The sequence below is a fragment of the Macaca fascicularis genome, chromosome 16 (genome assembly GCF_037993035.2).
Source record: "Macaca fascicularis isolate 582-1 chromosome 16, T2T-MFA8v1.1".
In the NCBI taxonomy this organism is placed as follows: Eukaryota; Metazoa; Chordata; class Mammalia; order Primates; family Cercopithecidae; genus Macaca; species Macaca fascicularis.
The window spans coordinates 20,177,559-20,197,265 of NC_088390.1; the positions used below are offsets into that span (position 1 = coordinate 20,177,559).

The window sequence follows — 19,707 nt, forward strand, 5'->3', positions numbered from 1 at the left end:
GCCCATTCTGTATGGTTTTAGCTGTGGGTTTGTTACCGAGGGTCCCTTATTATTTTGAGGTCTATTTCTTTGATGCCTAATCTGTTGAGTGTTTTTTTCATGAAGGAATGATGGACGTTATTGAAAGCTTTTTTGCATCTTTTGAGATGATCATATGGTTTTTCTTTTTCACTCTGTTTATGTGGTTAAACACATTTATTGATTTGTGTACTTTGAACCAACTTGAATCACAAATATAAAGCCGACTTTATTGTGGTGAAGTAAGTTTTTGATGTGTTGCTGGATTTTGTTTGCTGATATTTTGTTGAGGACTTTGTTGTCTACATTCATCGGGGATATTGGGCTGTGTTTTCTTTATTTGTTGTGTCTTTGCTGGCTTTTAGTATCAAGATGATGCTGGCGTCATACAATGAGTTAGGGAGAAGTATCTCCTCAATATTTTGGAATAGTTTCAGTAGGTTTGTTAACAGCTTTTCTTTGTGTGTCTGGTGGAAATTGGCTGTGAGTCAGTCTGATCTGGATCTGTTTTTGGCTAGTAGGTTTTTTATTACTGATTCAATTACAGAACTTGTTATTCATCTGTTCATAATTTTAATTTCCTCCTGGTTCAATCTTTGTTAAGTTGTGTTTCCAGGGATTATCCATTTCTTCTAGATATTCTAGTTTGTGTGCATACAGTGGTGTTCATTGTAGTCTCTGAGGATCTTTTGTATTTCTATGGGGTTGGTTGTAATGTCATCTTTGTCATTTCTGATTGTGCTTATTTGATGTTCTCTGTTTTGTTGTTTTGTTTTGTTTTGTTTTAATTTGTCTAACTAGTGGCCTTCAGTATCATTTATCCTTTTGGTTTCATTGATCCTTTGTATGGATTTTGGGGCCTCAAATTTCTCAGGTATACTCTGATTTTAGTTATTTCTTTTCTGCTGCCAACTTTGGGGATTTTTGTTCTTGTTTTGTAGTTCCTCTCAGCACAGTGTCAGCTTGTTAATTACTGATCTAACTTTTCGACATATTTGTTTTGTGCTATGAGCTTTCCTCTTATGCTGCTTTTGCTGTATCCCAGAAGTTTTGGTATAATGTTTCTTTTTGCTTATTACAAATAATTTTTTGATTTCTGCCTTAAATTATTTCTTTTCCTAATGTCATTTAGGAGCCAGTTGTTTGATTTCCATGTAATTGTGTGATTTTCAGAGATCTTTTTGGTATTCATTTCTATTTTTATTGCAGTGTAGTCCAAGAGTATGGTGTCGTGTGATTTCATTTTTAAAAAATTTATTACGACTTGCTTTATGGCCAAGCATATTGTTGATCTTGGAGTAAGTTCTTTGTGCAGATGAGAAAAAAGTGTATTCTGTGGTTGTTTGGTGGAGTATTCTGTAGATGTCTATTAGGTGCAATTAGTCAAGTGTTAAATTTAAGCCCAGAATTTCTTTGTTAGTTTTTTGTCTCGATGATTTGCCTTAACACTATCAATGAGGTGTTAAAGCCTCCCACTGTTATTGTGTGACTGAGTCTTTTGGTAGGTCTGGAAGGACTTGGTTGTTTTTGAATCTGGGTGTTCCAGTGTTGGGTGGGTATGTATTTAGGATAGGGATATCTTCTTGGTGAATTGAGTCCTTTATCATTGTGTAATGCCCTTCTTTGTCCTTTTTTGGCTGTTGTTGGTGTAAAGTCTGTTTTTTGGCTGTTGTTGGTTTAAAGTTTGTTTTTTGCAAGGGGTGACAGATCTTTGTCCATCCCTTTGCTCAGAGCCTGTGGGTGCATTACATGTGAGATGTGTCTTCTGAAGATAGCAGACTGTTAGTTCTTGTTGTTAGTTTGTTTTTTTAATTCAACGTGCCACTCTGTGCCTTTTAAGTGAGGCATTTAGACCATTGAATTCAGTGTTAATATTTATATGTGAGATTTTGACTCTGCCATGATGTGTTTAGCTGGTTGCTTTGTACTCTTGATTGTATAGTTGTGTAATAGGGTCTGTGGTCTATGTACTTAAGTGTGTTTTTGTGGTAATGGGTATTATTCTTTCCTTTCCATATTTAGGACCCCCTTAAGAATATCTTATAAGTCTGGTCTAGTGGTAATGAATTCCCTTAGTGTTTGTCTGGAAAAGATTGTATTTCTCTGTCACTGATGAGGCTTAGATTAGAGTTACATGAAGTTCTTGGCTGAAATTTCTTTAAGGGTGCTGAAAATAGGCCCCACTTTCATCTGGCTTATAAGGTTTTTGCCAGAAAGAGGTCAGCTGTTCACCTGATGCAGGTGTTTTAGCTGCCTGTAAGATTTTTCCTTTCATGTTGACCTTGGAAAGTCTAATGGGCTGTGTATTTTGGGGATGGTTGTAGAGGTTCTGTGAATTTCTTGAATTTTTCCATCAACCTCTCATGAGATTGGGGAAATTTTCATGAACTGTATCCTCAGATATGTTTTCCAAGTTGCATACTCTCTCTCCTTCTCTCTCAGCAATGCCAATGAGTCATAGATTGGTGTCTTTACAAAATCCCACATTCCTCAGATGTTTTGTTCATTTTTAAAATTGTTTTTTCTTTATTTTTGTCTCGGTTGATTCAAAAGACTGATCTTTGACTTCTGTAATCCTTTCCTCTACTTGGTCTCATCTGGTTTTGAAGTTCCCTCCTGTGTTGAATTTTGCAGCTCCAGAAGTTCAATTTGCCTCTTTGTAAAAAAGGCTATGTCGTGTTTCAACTCCTGGATGGTTATACTGGTTCCTTGGATTGGGTTTCAGCTTTCTCTTTAATCTCATTGAGCTTTGTTGTCGTTGAGATTCTGAATCGCATGTCTGTCATAAAGCATGTCATTACACTTCAATCTGGTGAGATTTTATTGCTGGGGAGCTAGTGTGATTTTTTTGGAGGTAATGAAACTCTCTGATTTGTTGAATTGTTGGAGTCCTTGTGCTGATTATTCCTCATCTGAGAGTGCTGCAGTTTCTTTATCTTTTTGAAATTCCTGTCATTTGGATGGGGATTTTTGTTTTTATGTTCTTTTCTTCCCTTTGAGGGTTTGTGGTGTGTATTGTGTATCGTTGATTGGCTTTGTTTCTGGGTGGTTTCAGATGGCCAGGACTCCACACAGGTTCCTTCGTTGTGGCTACTTTCCTGCACTGGGTTTCACAGATGTGTGTTGAAGGTATATAATAATTTTTGTTTGGTGGTGTAATTCAGTCTGCAATCCAGGAGATGGTGCTCTAGAGTACGGGCTGGCAAGCCTCTTTTCTATTTCAGTGTGTTTGCCGCAGTGCTCTGGGGAAGAGGGAGAAGTAGGATTGGGAAGGTGAGAGATAACCCCCCTCACCAAATCAGTTCCTGGAACTTGGGAGAGCCCCCTCCAATCACTGGTGCCACACATGAATTTTATGGGCTGCACACCTCCCACCCTTAGGGCGGCCCAAGCCACAAGTTAGGTTGCTAAGAGACCAACAACTCCCTGGAGACCTGCTGGTCCTCTGGGCTTAGTAGAGTCAGAGCAGGTTGTAGAGTATGTCTGTGTGTCTGCGGGTGGTCTGTTGATACAATGTCGGTCAAGGCGGGAGGATCCCCAGGCAGGGCTGTGGTTCTGTGGGGTACAGCTGGTGTGGTGCCCATGGCCCAGGGTATTTTGCCCAGCAGACGGTTGTGGGGACCACCCAGCCGCACTTGCCCAACCAGGCCTCCCTCCATTGTCTGCCCCCAGGGCAGGCCCAACTAGGCAGTTTTGTCTCCCATCCTTCCATACCCAGATCACTGGACTATTAGCTGTTTCAGGCTCCCTCAGGCAGAGGCCGTGGACAGACAGGTTACACCCTTCCTGGACAGGTCTTGTAGAACAGGGTTCCCAACCTCCAGGTGGTGGACCACTACCAGTCAGTGGCCTGTTAGGAACTGGGCCGCACAGCAGGAGGTGAGGGGAGGGCTGGTGAGTGAGCATTACCACCTGAGCTTTGCCTCTTGTCACATCAGCAGTGGCATTAGCTTCTCATAGGAGCACAAGCCCTGTTGTGAACTGTCTACGTGAGGGATCTAGGTTGCGTGCTCTTAATGAGAATCTAATGCCTGATGATCTGAGGTGGAATAGTGCCATCGTGAAACCATCCTCACCCCCGCCATCTGTGGAAAAATTATTTTCCACGAAGCCAGCCCCTGGTGCCAAAAAGGTTGAGGACTGCTGTTGTAGAGGGAGCTCACTTGGCTCCCACACTGGCATATGAACTCAGGCCTCCCTCTTCTTGGCATTCTGAGAGAGGAAACTTCTCCTGTTCTTGAGCTCAGGCCACAGATACCAGCTCAATATACTTGAGCAGCGTGCTTGAATCCTGGGGGTATCGAGACCAGGTTCATGACTTTGTCTTCTGGTCCCATGGGGTTGAGCATTGGCTGTGCTGGGGATGGGGGCTGAACTACTCCCAGGCCTCTGACAAAGCACTCAGATGGGGCAGTGGAGGCTATGCTGTGTGCTTACCCTTGTGTGAGTAGCCAGGCAGGGGCCTTGGGAGGGACTGGTGGACAAAAAGGTACACAGACCAGATATGCTGCAGTCCCATGGTAAATGCAGCCCTACTGTCTGCTGGCCTGGTGGTAAACAGGAGCTAGAGTCATTCAGAACAAGGTGGAGAGCCTTGGGGGATGGGTGCCTATGGTCATGTTTTGCTGCAGCTGCACCAGGTGCCAAACCCTCTGGGCTGTATGCAGGTTTGAGCTCTGCCTATGACTATTCGCCAGCCAGTTCCTCTTGCCAATTCAGGTGTCTTTGTGGGTGCAGGGATCTCTGGGAGCTAGTATCCCAGAGTTCCTTGCTGGGAGTGTGGTGCTGCACAGTTCCTTCACTCACCCCTTCCTTAGTTTCTGGATTGGGGAGTGATTCTAGTGCTTGGTGACTCTGTGCAGGCTTCCCAGATTTCTTCCTCTTCATCCTTGATGCCTGCATTACCTCTCTATCAAATTTCAGTGTTTTCTCTCCAAAGACCTGCTTGAAGTGTGATTCTTTCTCACAGAGAGGCATTTCCTGGCTGCATGTGGTGACCATCTTGTTTCCCCCTAAAAACATCAAAAATTGGTATTTAATAGAGCTTGCATTGAATCTGTAGACCGCTTTCAGTAATAAAGTCATTTAACCAATATTCTTCCAGTCTGTGAGCATGCAATATCTTTCCATATTTGTGTCCTCTACAATTTCTTTCGTCTTGTAGTTTGTTTGTTTGTTTGTTTGTTTGTAAAGGTCTTTTATCTCTTTAACTTTTTCTGAGGCATTTTATTATTTTGTAGCTAGAGTAGTGGGACTGCCTTCTTGATGTCTTTTTATTCTAGTTGATTATTAGTGTATAGAAATGTTACACATGCCATTGGCACTGTTTTTATATGCTGATTTTGTGGCCTGAACCTTGCTGAATTTTTTAGTTCTAACAGACTTTTTTGGTGGCATATTTATGGTTTTCTGTATATGAGATCAGGTCATGTGCACTGGGAGACAATTTGACTTTCTATTTTCCAGTTTGGATCCCCTTTATTTCTCTGATGATTTTTGTATCTGTGTCCTTCAGGGATATTGGCATATAGTTTTGTTTTTGTGTCTCTGTCTGGGTTTGACCTTAGAGTAATACTGACCTTTAGAATAAACTATGAAGATTTTGGAATAATTTATGAAAAATTGGTGTTAGTTTTTCCTTAAAACTGTAGAAGAATTCAGAGTAAACTTAACCCAATTTTAGACATTTCTTTGTGGGGATACTTTATTGCTGATTCAATTACATTACCTGTTATTGGTCTGTTCAGGTTTCCATTTCTTCTTGGTTCATTCTAGCTGGTTATACATTTCCAGGAATGTATACATTTTCCCTAGGTTTTGTAGTCTGTTGGCATATAGTTGTTCATAATAGTCTCTCATGACCCCATCTATTTCTTTGGTATCAGTTTTAATATATACTTCTCTGTTTCTCTTTTTATTTACTTGAGTTTTCTCTTTTTTCTTGTTTAATATGGTTAGTTTATCAGTTGTGTTTATATTTTCCAAAAATCATCTTTTACTTTGAAGGATGTTTTGTTTGTTTGTTTTGCTTTTTTACTCTACCTCATTCAGTTCTGCCCTGCCTTTATCATTTCTTTCCTTCTACTATGTTTGAGTTTTGGGTCCGTTCTTGCTTTTTTGGTTTCTTCAGGTACATTGTTAGGTTGTTTATTTGAAGTCTTTCTCTTTTTTGGATGTAGCTGTTAATTGCTATAAATCGCCCTCTTAGTGCTTCTTTTGTCACTTTCTATAGGGGTTGATTTTTTTCCCCATTTTCATTGGTTTCAAGGTATTTTTAATCTTTTTCTTAATTTATTGATTGGCCCAGTTGTTCATTCATAAGCAGGCTGTTTAATTTCCATGTGTTTGTACAGTTTACAAAGTTTTTGTCGTTATTGATTTCCATTTTTATTCCAATGTGGTTTGAGAAAATACTAGCTATGAGTTTTTAAATGCAATATATGGTCTATTCTGGAGAATGTCCTTTGTGCTAATGAGAAGAATGTGTATTCTGCAGCTTTTTAATGAAATGTCTAAGTGTCAGCTAGGTCCATGTGGTCTATAGTGCAGGTTCATTTTGATGTTTCTTTGTCAGTTTTCTGTTTAGATGATCCCTTCAATGCTGAAAGTCAGGTGTTGGAGTCCCTATCTATTATTGTACTGGGGACTATCTGTCTCTTTAGTTTCAGTGATGTTTGCGTTATATATCTGTGTGCTCAGGTGTTGAGTGCATATACCTTTATAACTATTGTATCCTCTTGCTGAATTGATCCTGTTATTATTATATAATGACCTTCTTTTTCTCTTTTTTTGTTTAACTTAAGATCTATTTTGTCTAATATAAATATAACTACTCCTGCGTGCTTTTGGTTTTCATTTGCATGGAATATCCTTCCATCCTTTCACTTGCAGGCTATGTGACTTTACAGGTGAAGTGAGTTTCTTGTAGGCAGCATATCATTTGGTCTTTTTTGTAATCCATCCATTCTATCTATATCTTTATTTGAGGAATTTAAATCAGGTATAGTCAAGGTTTTTATTGATAGGTGAGGACTTACTCCTTTCATTTTAATAATTGTTTTGTGATTGTTTTGTCTATCCTCTGTTCCTTTTTTCCTCTTTTATTGTTTACCTCTACAATTTAGTGGTTTCCTGTAGTGATAATGTTTGATTCCTTTCTCTTTTTCATTTTTGTACCTGCTCTACCAATGAGTTTTATAGTTTTTTGATTTTCATGGTGGTAGACACTGTCTTTTGCTTCCAGATTGAGGACTCCTGTAAGCATTTCTTGTAGGATCAGTCTAGTGGTGATGCATTCCTTCAGGTTTTGCTTGTCTGAGACGTTATTTCTTTTTCAGTTTTATTTATTTATTTATTGGAGACAGAGTCTCACTCTGTTGCCCCAGCTGGAGTTCAGTGGCATGAACTCAGTTCACTGCAACCTCTGCCTCCCAAGTTCAAGCAATTTTCATGCCTCAACCTCCTGAGTAGCTGGGACTACAAGCATGAGCCACCATGCTTGGCTAATTTTTTTGTATTTTTAGTAGAGATGGGGTTTTGCCATACTGCCCAGGCTGGTCTTGAACTCCTGAGCTCAGGCAATCTTCCCACCTTGGCCTCCCAAAGTGCTAGGATTACAGGGATGAGCCACTGCACCTGGCCCCTCTTTTTCAGTTTTAAAGGATAGCTTTGCTGGATATAGTATTCTTGACAGGCAGTCTCTTTCTTCCTGCATATTAAATATATCATCTCATTCTCTCCTGTCCTCTAAGGTTTCTGCTGAGAAATACGCTGTTTGTCTGATACAGATTCCCTTGCATGTGACTTGGTGTTTTTCTCTTGCTCTTTGTCTTTGACTTTTAACATTTGACTGTGATGTGCCTCAGAGAAGACTTTTTAAATTGTATTTCTTTGGGGATCTTTGAGATATCTGTATCTAGATGTTTATATCTCTCACAAGACTTGGGAGTTTTTCAGCTATTATTTCATTAGATTGGTTTTCTGTGCCTTTTCCCATCTCTTCTATTTCTGCAACTCCCAATATTTGAAAAATTTTTGGCTCATGATGGCCCATATATAACATACACTGTCTTCTTTCTTTTTCTTTTCTTTTCTTTTTTTTTTTCCTTTTTGCTTTTTATTTGTCTGACCTCATATAAAGACCTCTCTTCAAGTTCAGAAATTCATTCTTCTGCTTGATCTAGTCTATTGCCAACATTTTCAGTTGTTTTTATTTTATGTATTGAATTCTCAGTTCCAGGATTTCTGTTTGGTTCCTTTGAATGCTGTCTTTTTCATTGTTGAATTTCTTATTTAGATCATAAATTGTTTTCCTGATTCCTTTGTATTATCTATCTTTCCTATCAGGAATCTTTCCTGATTCCTTTGCATTATTGTATATCTCACTATGTTTCCTTAAGATCATTATTTTGAATTTTATAGGTTTTGTTTTCTTTGGGATTTGTTACTGGAGAATTACTGTATTCCTTTGGAAGTGTCATGTTTCTTTGATTTTTCATACTTCTTGTGTCCTTTATGTTGATAGCTGTGCAGCTGGTGTAACAGTCACTTCGTGTAGTTTTAGGTGTCGACTTTTTTCTGTAGATGTATCTATGTTGTTGGTTGAATATGGTGCTTTGGCATTGATGATGGGGGAGGTGCATTGGTGTAGTCTCCATATACTTATGTTTTCTTCTGCTGTAATCAACATCAGTGTCAGGTAAGTTCCTCAGTGGCTTACGGTGTAATTGTTAGTAGTGGGGGATGTTGTGGTGAGGCCTTGATGGTGATGGGGAGGACAGCAGGCCAGTCCTCAGGCACATTGATGGCATATACAAGTACTAGACTGGCAGCACCAGGACAGGCTTGCCAGTTTTTGGTGGCAGTAGGGTACCTGAGTGGGCTGGCCCTTGGGCTTCCAGGTGGTGTGTGCTGGGATCAGAGGTGGCAGTAGCAGGCCAGCCCAAAGGACCTTGGTGACACTTGTGGCACTGGAGATGACAGTAGCAGCTGGGGGTCGGACCTCGGATCCCTTGGTAGCATGCATGGGCACTGGTAGTGGTGAAAGCAGGCTGCATGGGCATTTCTCTAGGCGCCTGTGGGGAATATTTGGGTGGGTACCTATGGCAGTGTGTGGAGCAGGTTTGTCCACAGGTTCACTGAAGGCATGTGCAAGAGACTTTGTCAGTGGCTGGTGAGGCAGCCCTGTCTTTATGCTCCTGGACGCCTTGTGCAGGTGCCGGTGGGGCAGTAGGACTGTCCTTGGTGTTAGTGGTAGATGGCGCCTGGGTAAATGCACACAGACCTGGTTGGGGTGGGCTGCTCCTCAGGGCCCTGGACAGTGTATGTGAGCACTGAAGCAACAACAGCAGAAACAAGCAAAGTAGCCTTGTCTTCAGGCTCTCATATGGCTCACATGGGCACTGCCCCTGGTGGGTTTGGCAGGCTTGTTCTCAGGCTCCTTCATGGTACACTTGAGTGGGCCAGTTCTCCGGCCTCCTAAACGTATGCACAGGTATGCATAGTACTGCCACTGAAGGGGACAGGGCTGCTGTTGGTGGCAGTGGTATCAGTCAGTGGCTCCCAGGCTCTGGAGAGCACACACTTAGGATCCCTTTGACCTAGAACAGTTTCCCTGGTGGGCTATTAGGTGACCACCTATTACCACAGGTATAGGGGGCTGTGGGGCTAGGGATTTGGGGGAATCTGTCCTGGCTTTGAGATGATCCTGGCTGGACTGGCTACCTCAGTTCCCTTTCTTTCTGTCATCAGAGGATCCCTATCAATTTCCTGCTGAATTCCAGTATGCTGTCTTTGATGCTTTCCTCAAGGTGTTGTTACCTACTTGCTGGTTTGGTTTTTCTTTTTCAAAGAGATGAGTGCTGGATATTCCCAGTCAGCCATCTCGATGATATCTTTGTCTATGCTGTGCATATTAAGGAATGTATAGACATGTTTTTAAACCTGCACAATTAGCCCTATAACTACAATTCTAAAAATTTCTACCACTTGAAAAACACACTCATTTGTAATTATTACCTCCCACCCTATGCACAGGTTTCATTTTGTATGGCAGGCTCAGGCTTAAAGTGCAAGATCCTAACTCCCCACCACACATATACACGTTTCATTTAATATGGCAGCAAGCTCAGGCTTGAAGTGCAAGATCCTACCATCTTTATCACCTCCAGTAGGGTTTCACCCTGGGTTGTGGTTTCTGTGGTATAACCCCTTGAGTGCATATCTTGTCAACACAAAGACTTAACTAAAGGGACAAGTTATCTACAACTCACCCACCCAGCATTCTCCTAAACTGCTAGAGACCCTCCTATTGAACAGAGAGAAAATGGGAGTCACAAACGAAATACTAGACCATAGCAGTTCTGAAATACAGCCTGATGTGTACTTCCACTTCTTTGATTTGGACTTCGTGGGAACCATCCTCTGTGGTTGTTTGTGCTGCATTCTTGGTTCTTTGTTGTATCCTTTTAGTATCCTTTTCATAAGCAATGACCTGTGTTTTCAGCTAAGTAGTTTCCTCAGCCAGCTTTCTCCCTATAGAACTCCTTAGGTCCTAAGGCCTCTTCATTTTTACTGTCTTGGTGTCTTTTAATCCAAGCTAGCAAGCAGTGTTATTGTTACTACGATTCTCTTAAATACTTAGAGTCTCTTGTGAATTTTACTTGGGTTCTTGTCATGGAAAAACCTCTTGTCCAGATCTCTTTGAGATAAGCACTTCACCTTGTGCTTCCTGTGAAGCTGTAGTAGGACAGTGCCTTAAGATGCATATACCCCCCATCAAGCTACCAATGAGTTTCTTCACAGAATTGGAAAAAACTGCTTTAAAGTTCATATGGAACCAAAAAAGAGCCCGCATCTCCAAGACAATCCTAAGTCAAAAGAACAAAGCCGGAGGCATCACGCTACCTGACTTCAAACTATACTACAAGGCTACAGTAACCAAAACAGCATGGTACTGGTACCAAAACAGAGATATAGACCAATAGAACAGAACAGAGTCCTCAGAAATAATACCACACATCTACAGCCATCTGATCTTTGACAAACCTGAGAGAAACAAGAAATGGGGAAAGGATTCCCTATTTAATAAATGGTGCTGGGAAAACTGGCTAACCATAAGTAGAAAGCTGAAACTGGATCCTTTCCTTACTCCTTATACGAAAATTAATTCAAGATGGATTAGAGACTTAAATGTTAGACCTAATACCATAAAAATCCTAGAGGAAAACCTAGGTAGTACCATTCAGGACATAGGCATGGGCAAAGACTTCATGTCTAAACCACCAAAAGCAACGGCAGCAAAAGCCAAAATTGACAAATGGGATCTCATTAAACTAAAGAGCTTCTGCACAGCAAAAGAAACTACCATCAGAGTGAACAGGCAACCTACAGAATGGGAGAAAATTTTTGCAGTCTACTTATCTGACAAAGGGCTAATATCCAGAACCTACAAAGAACTCAAACAAATTTACAAGAAAAAAACAAACAACCCCATCAAAAAGTGGGCAAAGGATATGAACAGACATTTCTCAAAAGAAGACATTCATACAGCCAACAGACACATGAAAAAATGCTCATCATCACTGGCCATCAGAGAAATGCAAATCAAAACCACAATGAGATACCATCTCACACCAGTTAGAATGGCGATCATTAAAAAGTCAGGAAACAACAGGTGCTGGAGAGGATGTGGAGAAATAGGAACACTTTTACACTGTTGGTGGGATTGTAAACTAGTTCCACCATTATGGAAAACAGTATGGCAATTCCTCAAGGATCTAGAACTAGATGTACCATATGACCCAGCCATCCCATTACTGGGTATATACCCAAAGGATTATAAATTATGCTGCTATAAAGACACATGCACACGTATGTTTATTGCGGCACTATTCACAATAGCAAAGACTTGGAATCAACCCAAATGTCCATCAGTGACAGATTGGATTAAGAAAATGTGGCACATATACACCATGGAATACTATGCAGCCATCAAAAAGGATGAGTTTGTGTCCTTTGTAGGGACATGGATGCAGCTGGAAACCATCATTCTTAGCAAACTATCACAAGAACAGAAAACCAAACACCGCATGTTCTCACTCATAGGTGGGAACTGAACAATGAGATCACCTGGACTCGGGAAGGGGAACATCACACACCGGGGCCTATCATGGGGAGGGGGTAGGGGGGAGGGATTGCATTGGGAGTTATACCTGATGTAAATGACGAGTTGATGGGTGCTGACGAGTTGATGGGTGCAGCACACCAACATGGCACAAGTATACATATGTAACAAACCTGCACGTTATGCACATGTACCCTAGAACTTAAAGTATAATAATAATAAATAAATTAAAAAAAAAAAAAGATGCATATACCCTTAAGATCTTTAAGGGAATTTGAGGCACCACCTTAAATCTTTCTGAGGTCTTAAGAAAGGGTCTTACACTGACAATCTTGGCTTCACCTTCAGACTGTGTTCTCCTGGCAGCACCCTGGATTTGATCTTATCCCAGAGGCCATTTATCTCAGCAATACAGGTGCCCCTCAAGTTAGGATGGGGTTATGTCTGGATGATGTTTGCATTTGTTATGACTGATATTTTCAATTTATAGGCCATCATAAATTGCAAATATCAGAAGTTGTGGGTGGGTTTTCCATTTATAATAATTTCCATTTACAGTGACTTTATCCTGATGTAACCACCCCTGTAAGCCAAGAGGCTTACACATACCATTTTGTTACTCAACACATATCATTTTCACACTATTATAAAAAGTCAGAAAATGGTGAGTCGAACCATGCTAAGTCAAGGACTGTCTATATTTGGGAATCTGACATGTGGAGAGGCTATAAAAAGGAAACAGATACTTGAACCCAGAAAGTCCTGGTTCCTTTATATGTAGTCGTCTTTCTTTAGCTTATCTCTTGCATTGGTTTTACTTTCAGCGGCTGTGTAGTAACAGTGCAATTTCCTTCAGGTTCCAGTATCATTTTCTTCACTATCCGTGAAACCCTTCCTACCATCTTCTTCGAGGACCATTGGGCTTCCACAAACAGTCTCTTTAAGACTCTTCTTGTTTTCATGCTTATTCTTCTGTAGGTCCTTTCATCTTCCACTTAACTCCTGGTCCAATGATAATCCAACATGTTTTAGTAGTTTTTGTTGTTTTGTTATGCATTCCATATGTAGTGTCAATATCTGTATTAGTTATTTTTTGGTATATAACAAAATGCAGTGTTTCAAAACAACATCTATTTTGTTCACAGTCTGCAGTTTTAGGCAAGGCTCAGTGGGGCCAGCTCACTTTTTCTTTACTTGGCATCAGCTGAGGCAACTTAAAGCTGAGAACTAGAATCGTCTACAGCCTTGTTCATTCACCTGTGCAGCATTTGAAGCTGGCTTTTGGCTGGGACGTTAGTTAGAGAAGTCAGCTTGAACACCTACCTACATGAGGATTCACGGTGTGGTTTGGGCTTTCTCACAGCATGTTGGCTGCATTTTAAGGACAAGTGTCCCAAGAGAGAAAGAGTCAAGTAGAAGCTGTATGACTTTTTGTAACCCCACCTTAGAAGTCACCCAGCAGTTCTGCCACATTATGTTCACAAGAAGCCGGTTGTCAATGCCAGCTTGTATTCAGGAGAGGGAATATCATGGGAGAAGTGGCAAGCAATTTGTAGATGTTTTAAAACCACTGCTTCATTTACCTTTATAAAATAAAAAACAATCATAATTATTTCCTCTAAAGGAAAGCAGTTCTGTCCAACTCAGCACCACTGAAATTTCAGTGCAATTTTTTGTTGTCATTGTTTAATGTGCTCCCTTATTTTGTGTAAAGTAACAATGAATTACAAGACTATACTACTGAATTAAGCCATTTTTCTTCAGAAAAATGGTATGGATCATGCCATTGAACTTTTATACTAGGAGATGTGATTGCTTCTTAATTCCAAGTATCATTACTCTTTGAAATGTAACTCAAATTAGCATAAGACATTTGCAGTTCAGCAAAAGGCTTATGGTATTGGAATCCATTTTTTTTCAAGATTTATTCATTAGAGTCTTATTTTCAGAGTCTTATTATGGGAGCCATTTATTGACTCAGGCCCAAATAATTCAATATGATGCCCTTAAAACTTCATTACAAATTATGGAGAATGATAGTGGGTTACAGCAATAAGAGACTTTGTGCTAACGGGGTGACTTAGAGCCATTTTAAGGAGGACAGCCATGAAACAATCATAGGAAAGCAGAAGTCTAAGATCAAGTCCAAATGTTGTGTGGCAAAGATGATGAAAGTAAAGGACAAATTTTTGTGAATTCTGGTGATTTTAACTTTGTTTTTAATTTTCTGAGTAATCCAAGGGTCTGTATTTTATGAATCTATAACAGTATAGGTAACATTTTATTGCAACTGAATTTATTTAAAACATTATTAGTTTTATGTTAGACCATTCTCAGTCTACCTTCTTCATTACAAAACTATATTGTTTTACTCATGCAGGTTGACCTTATAGAAGCACAGGAAACTGCACCTTTACGATGTCTACATCTGGATGCAGAGAATGAAGTTCTTCAACTTCAACAGACATTATTCTCTATGAAAGCAATACGAAAGCAATGTGAAACACTACAGAAGAATAAGAAGCAGCTGAAACGAGAAGTAGTAAACCTCAAAAGTTATATGGAGAGAAATATGTTAGAATGTGTTGAAGCTGAACAGCATAAACTGTTGATTGAAGAAAAAGCAAAGAAAGAGATAGCAGAAAAATTAAACGAAGCCATTCTCACCTTGCAGGTTGGTTTATTTATCTGTAATGTGCTTTCATTCATTTCACTGCAAATTTTATTTTGGATATATACATCATACGTGTTTTCTCTACTTTCCTGACAGCAATTTCTTTGGTAGACTTCTAGAAGGAAGGTGGTATTTGTTTCTCCATTTAAATATTTTCGTTTCCTTCATTCTTATTCTTATAACTAAATTGATGTTCCATAATAATAATTATCACTAGAGAATCATTTGATTACTAAAGCCAGTTGGCATAATACAAGACTAATAGAAAAAGTAAAAAAAAAAAAAATTGTGATTTAGAAATTATACCATACTGTTGAACTGCTTTTAAGTTACATTGTTCCACTTTTAAAATGTAAACTTGATTCTGTCATTCTTTGCAGAATTGTTCTACAATTCAGATTCAATTATTAACGCAGTTGGTACTGATAATATGTTAAGCTTGAACTTCTTTCTTTCTTCACATTGTTCTTAAAATTGTTCTCAGAATCACTGACTCCGAACAAAAGGAAACAAATACACAGTAATTATTCAGGTTATAATTACTTTTAAAATGTTCCCTTTTAATTTATTTTAGAAACAAGCAGCAGTATCTCAAGAACAGTTAGCACAGTTAAGGGAGGATAATACTACTTCAGTAAAAACTCAGATGGAACTCACAATCAAAAATCTGGAATCTGAAATCTCCAGAATAAACACTTCATCAGCCGACTTTAATAAAACCGAATTGGAAAGATATAAGGAACTCTACCTAGAAGAAGTAAAAGTTAGAGAATCCTTGTCAAATGAACTGAATAGGTAAGTCAGTACACAGAATCATAGAAAATAAGTTAAGCTCATTAATTTGCCTTCAAAAGCATAACTTTTAGTGAAACAGATTCAGGAGATTTGTGGGAAGTGAAAGCTTACTAGATTATACAATTTTGGAAAATTGTAAATTATAAATAGTAAATAAGCTTAACCTTTAAGTAAAATTGAAAATAGTAAATGAACATAACCTTTAACATCTTAGTCCAGGACAGTTCGTGTCTCTCCAGCTTTTGGTTTTACGTGACTTCCCCCCACCCCTTAATATTCTTATATAGTTAACCTGATCTATTAGGGTTTCAGCTAAGTATTTGTGAAGCTTCATAATTTAGACAGTGATGCCATTATAAAACTTGCTTGTCCGTATTCCCTTTATTTGAAATATTAATGAATTTAATTTTTGGAAGATGACAGCTGAAAACCGAAAGGGTCAAGTACGACTGCTCTGGGCACATTCTGGCACTCAGTAAATTCACTTTGCTTGATTGTGATCATTAGAGGGTGCCTTGAGAAGAAGTGTTCTGTGTCGTTTTCCACTCCACATAAAGGCACACCTGTGAAGTAGAGAATGATTAACATAGAGTTGAGGGGAAGTACAACTTACTAAGTGATCAAAAATAACACCTTGGTCAGCCTGAGCGGGTATGTGGAAGACAGAAAAGGCAGGCCCCACCTCTGGTGCATGGGCCACAGTGTTAGGAGCTGATTGTCCTCGATGCTGCCTTAGTTCTCTTTGATTTCAGCAGTCTTATTCTCCCCTAGGAAAAGTCGCCCTGAATGATTCCTCAGTGACAAATGCTCAATTTTTTTCCAGATAATGGGTGAAAAGTACAAGGGCGGTGAAAACAATTGTTTGAAAATGTCTTTGAGAGATAGTTTTTTAGAAAATCTCTGTTTTACAGACATTTCTCAAAAGAAGACATTCATACAGCCAACAGACACATGAAAAAATGCTCATCATCACTGGCCATCAGAGAAATGCAAATCAAAACCACAATGAGATACCATCTCACACCAGTTAGAATGGCGATCATTAAAAAGTCAGGAAACAACAGGTGCTGGAGAGGATGTGGAGAAATAGGAACACTTTTACACTGTTGGTGGGATTGTAAACTAGTTCCACCATTATGGAAAACAGTATGGCGATTCCTCAAGGATCTAGAACTAGATGTACCATATGACCCAGCCATCCCATTACTGGGTATATACCCAAAGGATTATAAATTATGCTGCTATAAAGACACATGCACACGTATGTTTATTGCGGCACTATTCACAATAGCAAAGACTTGGAATCAACCCAAATGTCCATCAGTGACAGATTGGATTAAGAAAATGTGGCACATATACACCATGGAATACTATGCAGCCATCAAAAAGGATGAGTTTGTGTCCTTTGTAGGGACATGGATGCAGCTGGAAACCATCATTCTTAGCAAACTATCACAAGAACAGAAAACCAAACACCGCATGTTCTCACTCATAGGTGGGAACTGATCAATGAGATCACTTGGACTCAGGAAGGGGAACATCACACACAGGGGCCTATCATGGGGAGGGGGGAGGGGGGAGGGATTGCATTGGGAGTTATACCTGATGTAAATGATGAGTTGATGGGTGCAGCACACCAACATGGCACAAATATACATATGTAACAAACCTGCACGTTATGCACATGTACCCTACAACTTAAAGTACAATAATAATAAATAAATTAAAAAAAAAAAAAGAAAATCTCTGTTTTACTAAATACAAGTATTTCTAGCTTGTATTTTTACTTTTAGTTTTTTAATTGTATATATTTAAGGAGTACAATGTGATGTTTTGATATATTTATATGCAGTGAAATGGTTATTTTGTCAAGCTAATTAATATCTTCATCATTTCACATAGTTACCCTTGGAATACAAGTAATTCTAATGGCATCTTAAGAATCTTGTAAGTAGAGTCATTCCAGACAGGCAACAAGTGTTAACTGTGAAGCAATACATCACTGATAGTCTTTTCTGTCCCCTCCCTCGTTTGAACTACTTGTTTGTTAGAAATCCCCCTAGAAACATATGCACTTCTTTAGAACAATGTTAAAACTATAATTGGATACAGTAGGCATGCTCTAACACATTTTCAGAGTTAAAACACGGCTTATGGTATATTCTATTTACTCTTATGGCAACTTTTAGAACAATTGAAGTCATTTAGGAATCATTTAGGAAAAAAGGAAATACTAAGCGTTTGTCTTTTGCAATCTTCATAGAACTAATGAGAAGATAGCAGAGGTCAGTGCACAACTTACTGTGGAGAAAGAGCTGACCAGATCTCCATTCGCTGCTTGTAGTACAAGGCCCATCCTAGAGCCACCTTGTGCTGGAAATCTTAATGATAGTGAAGATCTCAACAGAAAACATATTCCAAGAAAAAAGAAGTCTGCTCCTGAGAGCATGGACAGCTACTTGTTGAAGGTTAGTTATCTTTTTTCCTTTGGTGTTCACATGTCTGATCTAATTCTTGTATGTTATTTGGTGAAATACTCAGTTACTTAATTGTCTGGTGTATGGTCAAGTAAAGGTAATAATTATCTGTGTTAATAAAGAGAGGAGACAGAAATTTTACAGTTATTTTTAAGTCCCTGGAGCTCTCATTCATAAGAGATTACTCCTTTGTTAACTTTATTCAATAAACGTAACCAAACTGACACATTTTAAATTTCTTTAAAAACTGCAATTAAGTTAGATTTTAACCAAAGGTATACTTTGATGTGCTTTGTCTTACTAACTGATTTTACTTTGTCTGGGGTTCACTTTTAAAGGGTTTAGTGTGCGTGGGGTCACTTTTAAAGTTTTTCTGCATCATCTCAGATTTTCTACCCCTCATCATATGTGAATGATTGGTGTCCAAACACTAACCACACATGGATGTTTATTATTTAAAAGGATCCAAGGTGAATACTTTTATATGTTATATAAACCTGCAACACTTGATTAATCTGTTCTTTAAGTTAAAAGTTTTGTGATTTTCTTACATGAGTACATCTGGTTATAAAAATTTGTATAAAAATTGCTATTGCATTTACAGTGTTTTAATCCCAATTTTAGTAAAATGTGTCTATTGTTATGTGGTTGTACAGTGGTTTTGAAATAGTTAAATGAAACAAATATTTGAATTTTTAAAGTAAAGCTCACATAAGTTATGTCTCTCTACTTGGCGATAACTGGAGTGATTGGTGACTAAGATGGCAGTGATATCTAGAGTCCTTCAATAGCAAATGTGACCAAACAGAATCAATTCTGTTCTTTTTTTTTTTTTTTTTTTTTGAGACGGAGTCTGGCTCTGTTGCCCAGGCTGGAGTGCAGTGGCCGGATCTCAGCTCACTGCAAGCCCCGCCTCCCGGGTTCCCGCCATTCTCCTGCCTCAGCCTCCCAAGTAGCTGGGAGTACAGGCGCCCGCCACCTCGCCCGGCTAATTTTTTTTGTATTTTAGTAGAGACGGGGTTTCACCGTGTTAGCCAGGATGGTCTCGATCTCCTGAACTCGTGATTCGCCCGTCTCGGCCTCCCAAAGTGCTGGGATTACAGGCTTGAGCCACCGCGCCCGGCCTCAATTCTGTTCTTAATACCCCAAATTCCATGTAAAGCTGCACATGGACATCTCCCCTGGACATGTAACAGGAACCTTTTAGTTCAACTATGTGGTTTCACTCAGAGTAAGAGTCTATTTCTGGGGATTTCAAAATGAATCCAAGAATGACAAGCTATATCAACTATAGAGTCGGTAAGGAAAAAAAAAAAAAAAAAAAACGTAGTTCAGCTATGCTTGACCCAGATTAAGGTATTTGTCTAACATTTGTCCATTTTTCAACTGGGGGAAAATTACAAAAGCTGGGCACAGTGGCACACACCTGTAGTCCCAGCTACTCCTGAGGCTGAGGCAGAAAGATCACTTGAGCTCAGGAGTTCAAAGCTGCAGTGCGCAATGATTATTCCTGTGAGTAGCTACAGCACTGCAGCACTCCAGACTGGGCAACATAGCAAGATTCTATCTCTTAAAAAATTACAAAATCCAGAAAGCATTTGTTTGAACAAAAATAAATA

At 39.3% G+C, this 19,707-nt stretch overlaps 1 pseudogene across 1 annotated transcript in view; it reads left to right on the top strand.

The window, feature by feature from the left end:
• LOC102143055 (coiled-coil domain-containing protein 144A) overlaps nucleotides 1-19,707 on the top strand; it is a 119,772-nt pseudogene that overhangs the window by 90,940 nt on the left and 9,125 nt on the right. The window contains exons 17-19 of the transcript XR_012425376.1: nucleotides 14,523-14,816; nucleotides 15,391-15,611; nucleotides 17,875-18,079. The product of XR_012425376.1 is annotated as a coiled-coil domain-containing protein 144A (transcript). The remainder of the gene's footprint in view (nucleotides 1-14,522; nucleotides 14,817-15,390; nucleotides 15,612-17,874; nucleotides 18,080-19,707) is intronic.